The sequence below is a fragment of the Sebastes umbrosus genome, chromosome 4, assembly GCF_015220745.1.
Source record: "Sebastes umbrosus isolate fSebUmb1 chromosome 4, fSebUmb1.pri, whole genome shotgun sequence".
NCBI classification, from domain to species: domain Eukaryota; kingdom Metazoa; phylum Chordata; class Actinopteri; order Perciformes; family Sebastidae; genus Sebastes; species Sebastes umbrosus.
Window position 1 is genome coordinate 16,157,660 of NC_051272.1, and position 8,993 is coordinate 16,166,652.

Here is an 8,993-nt window from a genome sequence, read left to right on the forward strand (position 1 = left end):
CACACAACAAAACTAGCAAAACAGAACTGAGAAGCTAACGTTAGCTTACCTGGACAGGTGAAGTGACACTAATTGAGCTGAACTTAGTAACTGCACTGCAAAACTTCTGGTTAATGTTAGTGTTAGAGCCATTTGTACAATAGAGAAATAACTGTGGTTAATTTACATTTTGTTTTATTTGCTTGGGATAAGCAGCTCTGTAGTTTTATTGCAGTGTGCTCAATAAGTACCAATTGTGACTGCAGCCAGCCCTGTCTTCTGATTGGGCAAAAACTAAATTGTGCTGCATGTGCTCGTTAAACGATTCAGTTGAAGCTATGGAGCCTGGAGAGCACACTAGTCTTTGACCGCGCTTAATATACCTGTTCTTGCTTTTTTACCGCTTATGTTTTTGATATTTTGTTACCATTTTTGTATTTGAAGACTTTAGAAAGATTTTCAATAAACGGTTGAAACGACGAAGATGGACTACGGAGTTTTATTGAAACACGCGTCAACTACATGTTTGGACACTATAGCTTAAGTGGGCATTTTCAAGAAATAGACAGAGCCACACTTACAGTTAGTAACTGCGCTGCAAAACTTCCAGTTAATTCTAGTAAGGGATGGGTTCGGGGTGAAACAAAAGATTTGACCAAGTTATCACAACTGTAGTGTCTAATAATAGAAATACAAGCATTAAGTTAATCCTTAAGTAAATAGTTCAATTGTTTAACTTTACTCATTTCTATTTTAACCCATTTTGTTCAGCTGGGTTACATGTAGCCTGGAAGAGGAATCCCCCACAGTTGCTCTTCCTGAGGTTTCTTCCATTTTTCCTCCCTTTTTTCCTCCTTTGTTCGAGGAGTCAAAAAGTCAAAAAGGACAGAGGATGTCGTATGCTGAACAAATTGTAAAGCCCCCTGAGGGAAATTTGTGATTTGTGATAGCCTATTGGGCTATAGACTATATAACACATTAGAGATGACTGTGGTTTATAGTTTCGAGTTTATTTATTTATTGAGCACATTTAAAAACAACCAGAGTTGACCAAAGTGCTGTACAATAAAATAACACAATGGCAATAGGCAAAAGGGATAACATTAACAAAACTATCCCATACACAAATAAGTAGCCTAGGTAAAGGAAGAGATGGAAAATATAAAACACAAGAGTTAAAAAGTGAAACATAAAACCTTAAGGGCACTCAAAGGCCAGAGAAAAGTCTTGAGTTTAGCCTTAAAAGTGTCTACAGAGGGGGAACACTTAATTGAAAATGGTAAACTGCTCCAAAGCTTTGGGGCGGCTACTCAAACGTACGATCGCCCTTACCTCTTTGCTTTGATCGAGGGACGCAGGAGCAGCTGGTCTTTGGATCTGAGAGATCTGGGGTTGGAAAGTGGGCAGAGGAGCTCAGATATGTACTGGGACGCCAGGCTGTGTAATGTTTTAAAAACAAAAAACATAGTTTTTAGGATATGATGTATACAGTGACATGTGCTTGAATTTCACCATGTTGGTTTACTAAATAGTCTGGTGGCTCTATGTGGTCATCTCTGTACACAACCAGACATGAAATCAAAGTGGGATTGGCTGACGTGAAGGTAAACTGTAAATAAAATCTTTCTGGTCGGTGAAGGCTCACCCAGGCAGACATGAAATCTGCATGTGCGCAAGCCCAGACTTCCTACATGAGACCAAGCCTCAGTGGCCCCTGGAGATCCTAGAACATCTCTGTGCTGTTACACAACAAGCGACGGGAGTGTCAGCGAAACAACACATGGCCACAGCCAGCTCCGATAACAAGACGAAAAGCAGAGTGTTTGTCCTGAAAATGTAACTCGCTAAACACATGTGATTTGAAGGTTAGATATTGTGTGCCGTGGCCAGCAGTATCACTGTACTGCCCGTGCATTATGCAGCCAGTGTCTGGTGGGTCCAGTTTCTCCCACTCCCCCACTCATGAGCTGTGAGTGGCAGGCCGGCTAACCGGTCTTGACACGGGAGAATCAGCCTGAGTTGAGAGGGAGCAGCCGTGGGAGCAATGCCTGCCTGCCACATTGGAGACCGTCAGCGAGACATGTCAGCCTCCATTCCAGTTAAAGTCCCAAAACTGTGTTGTATACTGTACTGCAGCCCAGTTAGGCCTGTAAAACATAGAAACTAACTGAAAATGAATACATTTCTGCAGCATGTTAATTTGATGGCAGTAAACACATGCAGGATGTTTGCGCAGCCTCTAATTCAACCACAGGTGTTCTCCCCTCCAAGATTGTTGTCGTTCATCAAAATTAACATTTATGCATTCAATCATTCAGCTCAAGGGGTCCTTGAGATGCCCAAGTGCTCCCAAAAGTGCCCTCTGGTTAGTTCAAGTGTCACTTTGATGCGACCTGAGGGTAAAAATTAACCATAACCCTCTACTATGTTTCAAACAAGGCCCTCTTTGTATAGCTAATTAAGCTTAAATGTTAATAAATTATATACTTATGCTTTATGGGTCAGCTATAAGTAATTAATAAGAACAACTTTTGGGCTGATGTTTTTCCTTTTACACTATGATACTTGCATTATCTTTGTAGCTCTTTAATTTAGGGCTGCAACTAACGATTATTTTCTCGATTTAATCGATTAGTTGTTTGGTCTATAAAATGAAAAATGTCAATCAGTGTTTCCCAAAGCCCAAGATGACGTCCTCAAATGTCTTGTTTTGTCCACAACATCAAAGATATTCAGTTTACTGTCATAGAGGAGTAAAGAAACCAGAACATTTTCACATTTAAGAAGCTGGAATCAGAGAAATGTGTCTTTATTTTCTTAAAAAAATACTCAAACCAATTAATCTATTATCAAAATAGTTGGCGATTAATTCAATAGTTGACAGCTAATCGATTAATCCTTGCAGCTCTACGTTAATTAATCAGGAAGATCCCTTCAGTAGACTGTTTGACCTTTGACCTTCTGGAAAAGGAGCTACAGTGCATCTGGACCAAAATGAATTTATTAACTAACTTATTAACATTTACAACTGCCAACTTGAAAGATTATTGTAGAAATATATTTTTTAAACTTTTTAAGTGTAGCCTTGGTAGTTTATTGGAAAATTAGAAAGTCGTGACCGTATATTATGAACTGCAGAATTGATGACTTAGTAAAGTTAGTCCCATTAACCTTTTATTAATGAAAGGAGAAAGAACAACAAAAGTCTTTTTTTGTTTTTAACTGATCTATCAAACATAAGTAAATGATTTATTAACCATTAGTTACAACTTATCAATCCTTTATAAAGGAGACGTATCATTATAAAGTGGTGCCCCTAACCATGTGCTTGAATTTTCACCTCTGTCGCTTAGAGAGTCTGTGCACGCCACTGGCTGGAGGTTTTCCCATCATGCACTGGGCAGGAGGTATTGAAGCATCCCAGACAGGTCTCATATCTATAACAGAGTCTGGGATTCATCTTGGGAAGATCACACATCTTTTATCATTCACATTGATCTATTAATTTTCTGTCCAACAATAGCACACATGACGGTCATTTGCATACAGCGTTAACATGGCTCCACACACGATTATTACAACCGAGAGAGCTGAGGCTGGAGCATCACTGGGAAGAAAGTTGTGTCGGCTCTGACTACTCCGCTTTTTGTCCCAACATTACTGCATTGCAGGTTTCCCCCCCCCGCCACATCTCTCTGGTTTTATTTAATTCCTCTCTCCGGATAATCCAGATTGTTTAACACAACCTCATGCTCTAAAGGGATTTCAGATGTCTGTTTGTATGTTTGCTTACTCACTTTCAATCAAATAGGCTGTGACTGCCACAAACAGCCAACTTATTTGTTCCTACATGACAATGAGCATGAGGGAGCCTGGGTAAAATCCAGAAAGCTGTTTCTAAAAAAGGAAGGAGTAATTAGTAAATGTCATTTGAGAGGAGTATGGCGAATTAGAAGCCTGGTGGATCATGTAATTAGGACTGGAGCCTTTTCATAGGCGGCTCAGGGAAGGACGAGGACGCCACGGCAGGCAGCATCCTCTGCTGAACACTGACAGCACGGAGAGCTGTTACAGAAAACACCATTTGACACACACACACACACACACTGACAGAACCACGTTACTGCACACATACACACACACGCGGGCGCAGATCACAATGTCAACCAAGACAGACAGTGATGCATGACTGTTGTAGTTTTTTCTTCTCTTGTTTGACATATCTGACCAGATGTCATGAATGCGAGAAACAACATGTGGATACATAATCAGTGTGGGCTTTCAGGGAGGATTTCATATGGGAAATCAATTTGAAAACAAATGTAATTGAATGTAATATCTTATGTTTTGTAACAATTTAAAATGGCAGTTCTGTTCGTAATTGCACTTTTGATTTTTTTTACTTTTTTAACTATTCTATGGTGGCAAAATACAATTCATACGCACAAATGACCAAGACAATAAATACATTTCCTATTATCATGAATAAAAACCAACAAGTGTCCAAAAAGTTTGTGAGTGTGGATTTCCACATTTTTCATTTTTTAAAGGAACAGTGTGAAGCATTTAGGGGGATCTATTGGCAGAAATGGAATATATCATTGATAAGTACGTTTTCTTTAGTGTATAATCACCTGAAAATAAGAATCATTGTGTTTGCATTACCTTAGAATGAGCGGTTTATATCTAAATAGGGAGCAGGTCCTCTTCACGGAGCCCAGAACGGACAAACCAAACACTGGCTCTAGATAGGGGCATTCGTATTTTCACGTTTTCGCGTCGGCCTCCGTAGTTTTCCTACACACTTGGCACACGGAAGAAGTTTAAGCTGGTTGCAATCTGCAACCTCACCACTAGATGCTACCAAATCCTACACACTGTACCTTTAAGGTTTTAATTAGTGCTGAAACGATTAGTCGATTAATCAATCAGTCAAGTACTGAAAATTAATTTTGAGAATCGATTAAACATTTAAGTAATTTATCAAGCAAAATGTGGCGAATATTTGATGGTTCCTGCTTCTCAAATGTGCTGCTTTTGTCTGTTTTATATAATAATAATAATAAGAAGAAGAAGAAGAAGAAGAAGAAGAAGAAGAAGAAGAATGTAATTGTTGAGTGTCTTGGTTGGACAACACAAGCAATTTGAAAACATTACAGCTCAGCAATTTTCACACTTGTCTTGCATTTTATTTAATTAATTGGGAAAAAATAATCTACAGATTAATCGATGATAAAAATAATTGTATGTTTCAACTTTACCATTTAATCAGAATACAAAAACACATTTTGATTTAAATTGTTGATATTGATACACTGGCTTCAACGCAATAATTCAGTTTTCTATGGGGAAAATAATCTTCACGTTGGAGAAGTTAACAGCACAGATGTCAGCTCTTAAATACGCCATTATCAGCCATTAATGACACTCATAAACAACACACACCCTCCCTCCTCAGTGAGATGTTTTCTCCAGCAGAGACGCTGAGCCTCAGCTTGATAGACGCGATGACATGCTGCTGATTCAGATCACTTTAAACACACACACATTTAGTAAGCGTTACTTTCAGACACATCATTTCACATTCACTGCTCTTTTTGGATTGAGTGATCCACGGAGCACGATGGACTGAAAAGTCCCACATTAAGCACGACCACAGCACCGTTGTGTTGCACCTCTCCTCACACAGTGCAGACCAAAAATACCCACAGTGTTATCAGCCGCTCACATGTGTGTCTATGCAAATCTATTCAAAAACTTGGCAGCATTTAAACATCAGTTTATTGCAAAACAAATACACGCAGCCAGGGTTTCACTGACCACCTGTATTATTATTGGTTTTAATGGTTAATATCTAACTAATTGAAGAAAAAAAAGGGCTCGTTGAGGAAGACGCTGCAGAGCCTGTCAGGTTTTATGGGAGAACAGATCAGAGAGAGCACAGATAACAATGGAGATGGAGTAATAAATAAATCTCCTCTCTGAGAAGTAGCCGGAGGACTGACAGCACCAGATTAGAGCCTGTGCCTTTTAAACAAATTGGGTGCTCAAAGAGGCATATTGGCTGTGTGCTCCAGCATGTTTTATAGTGCAGCTCTGTAACCACTGAGACACACAAGTCTGCCAGTTCAAACATGACATCATGGTGCAGTTCAAACAAGCTCACGCTGCAAATTCAGTTTTTTTTATTATACCCCTTTTTAACTAATTGACCTATCAACTCACTGTAAAAGCTGGATACAGTGTTCAGAGCTGAGGTTAACAGTATATTAAGGGAATGAGATGGAAAGATAAGGGTGAGTTCCTTTAATGTGAAAGTGTGTTTCTGTTTGGGGAATTATTTCATCTGGAAATAAAATCAGGTGAAAAATAAGTCTGAAAAACCCCAATATATACTGTATTTATATTATTGTTTACATGCAACTTTGACATGTAAACACTCAGCATTATGCTTTTACCTTAGGTCCTAAATACAAGTTAGAAAAGACTGACATTTTTTGAAGAGGTTATGTCTCAAGCAAAACCACATGTGTTGTAAAAGATAAACCATACATGTCTCTGAAAAACGGAGTTGTACACATGGGGATTCACTACTATACATTAATACACAGTGTTTATTCACATCATAAAGGTGTCTAAAGTCTTAAATATTTATTTCTGTACTGTATAATTTCTCTCAAAGACTTTCTTACAGTGTACTCCGTGTATCCGATAGTAAAATGGATCCATGTTATATACTCCAGAGTGTACTTCCTACTGTGAGATACCACAGAGCCAATATGTGACAGCAGTTTATCTTCTACTATCTACTTCCTGCCACTGACTGCTGCAGCAACAACTGATCTTAAACAGTCAGAACACATGTTAAAGGACCATGCTGGTGTTTTTGCAAGTTTTAGCCTATTTATTACAAATCACATACAATTTTATCCCCAAATCTGCTTTTAAAAACTCTATTATGGACGTCCTGGCTTTGTCTGTCTGCTGCTTAACATTGTCCCATGCATGTATTTGTTGTCTGGCTGCTGCCGTGTTGCTTTGCCTGTTTGTCCTACTGCTTGTACACTATACTCTTGATCTGTTGTTGTATTTCCTGATGCTGTTTGTCTGCTACTGCCTGATACTTTGTACTAGTCTGCATATCTTTTATGTAGTGCTTGCTTTTAAATCTAAAGCTTGTTGTGATTGTTTGTCTTTACTCCTTGCTACTCTTGTTTTGTTGCTGTATTGCCTGATACTGTCTGTTGATTGTGTGCCTGTCTGCATTTTGTCTGCATTTTCATTTATGTAATGCTTGTTGTCGTATGTAATGCTTGTCATGTATGCCAGTGCTGTCCTTTTAACTTTTGATATTTCTTTTTACCCCCTTCCGTCAGGAGGCTTCGCCTTTTACAAGGCCCCCATTGTAAATAAGAATTTGTTCTTAATTGACTTGCCTGGTTAAATAAAGGTTAAATAAATAAGATAAAATACAGAACTTAACACTGCAACTAATCTTGTTTTTTTATTTTTTGTAATTTTATTTTTTCACAACTTCTATGCAACCATAGGCCCTTTTCGTAGAAGATATGTTGACTTGTCACAGCAGGAAAAGCACAAGTGTAACTAATAAAATGAATGACTTTGGTTTGGTCCTGGTATTGTGCATGTTGGCTCACTAACAGAGCCACTGTAAATGTTATTAGTAACACATGTGTGAAAATGTCTGCAGTGAAAAGGACCAATTTGTTTTCATTCACGAGACCACAGTATGAAAATCAACTTGACGTTATTGGTAATCCATTTCAGTGAGTCTATTTTCATCTGGGTTATTGATGAGTGGCAATGCAGCATAATAGTGATAACTCAGGACATGATATACTGGTAGTTATAACTGAATTCAACCACATGAAAACCTCAGATATCATGGCATAGATTGTTGGCAGTAATGTAAATTATTTGTGAATTTTAGTTGGGGGCAAAACGTAAAGTAAAGAAATGTTTTTTCTTGTTTTTCATTTTTATTAATATGTCACTTTAGCATAGAAGTTCAATGTTGACCTTGAGATGTGTGACAAAATAATTTCAACCCAAGGTCCATTACTCAGAGGTGGATGAAGACCATGAGATGCAGTTGAAAGCTCTGTAAGAGCCGGTAAGTGGATCCCATGGAGACAAACATTGTAGCATTTAAACTTTTTTTATTCAGATTTTTAAGTTGTGAACTAATATTGTCCTTCAGGGGCTGAACAGCACCAAAAAAAAAAAAAAAGACTCCTCTAGGTCATAGAGCAACTTTTAGTGTTTTATAAAACCACCTAAAAACTCAAAATATTGATTTGCTTTGTCAGGAAGAATGTGCTGAATGTTTAATGACAAAAAGAAAATAAATTGAAAATGTGTTTATTCAGCAGCCTGTTAAATGGCTGTGATTTCAATTAAAGTGGACATTTCTCTCCACATTTCTCTTTTGTATCCCCCCAGAAGTATAGCTACACTGTTAAGAATTTCCCAGTAAAATAACAGTAAAGAACTGGCAGCATGGTTGCCTTTATGTTACTGTAAAATTAACATTATTATACTGTCGCTGAAATTTACAGCTTTGTACTGTTAGTGAAAAATACAGTTTGAACTATTTTTTTTATTAATTTCACAGTATTTTACAGTTAATTTACTCTTTAAAGATACATTATATAGCTGTTTTGTCACCTTTCTTTTACATTATCTTACTGATTTGTTTTAATGCACTACTTAAATTGTATTTTTTACATACATTTTAATCAACATAATTTTTTGCCTATATGAATAGACTTTAGGTTACAGACATAGGAATAGTCACACTAAATACAATTAAAGGCACTTGTTAGGGAAAAGGCTATAATAGACTTGTTGACACTTTTCCCAAAATGTATGTCTATAGCTGGCTACAAGCACAAAATGCAAACCATAACAACATGTGAGTGAAGAACAATAAAGCTAATTCACTGATTTTACAATCATGTACAATGTGCAAGCCTCACATGTGCAGATCAGGT

The 8,993-nt window shown here is 37.7% G+C and overlaps 1 long non-coding RNA gene across 2 annotated transcripts in view; it reads right to left on the bottom strand.

Annotated features, from left to right (window-relative positions):
* Positions 1–1,016: 1,016 nt before the first annotated feature.
* Positions 1,017–8,993, bottom strand: part of LOC119487333 — a 32,669-nt gene continuing 24,692 nt past the window's right edge. The window contains exon 3 of one of the 2 annotated variants that reach the window (XR_005206690.1): positions 1,017–1,416. This is a non-coding gene — a long non-coding RNA (uncharacterized LOC119487333). Of the gene's footprint in view, positions 2,127–8,993 lie in introns of both variants that reach the window. The other variant, XR_005206689.1, reaches the window with a different exon arrangement.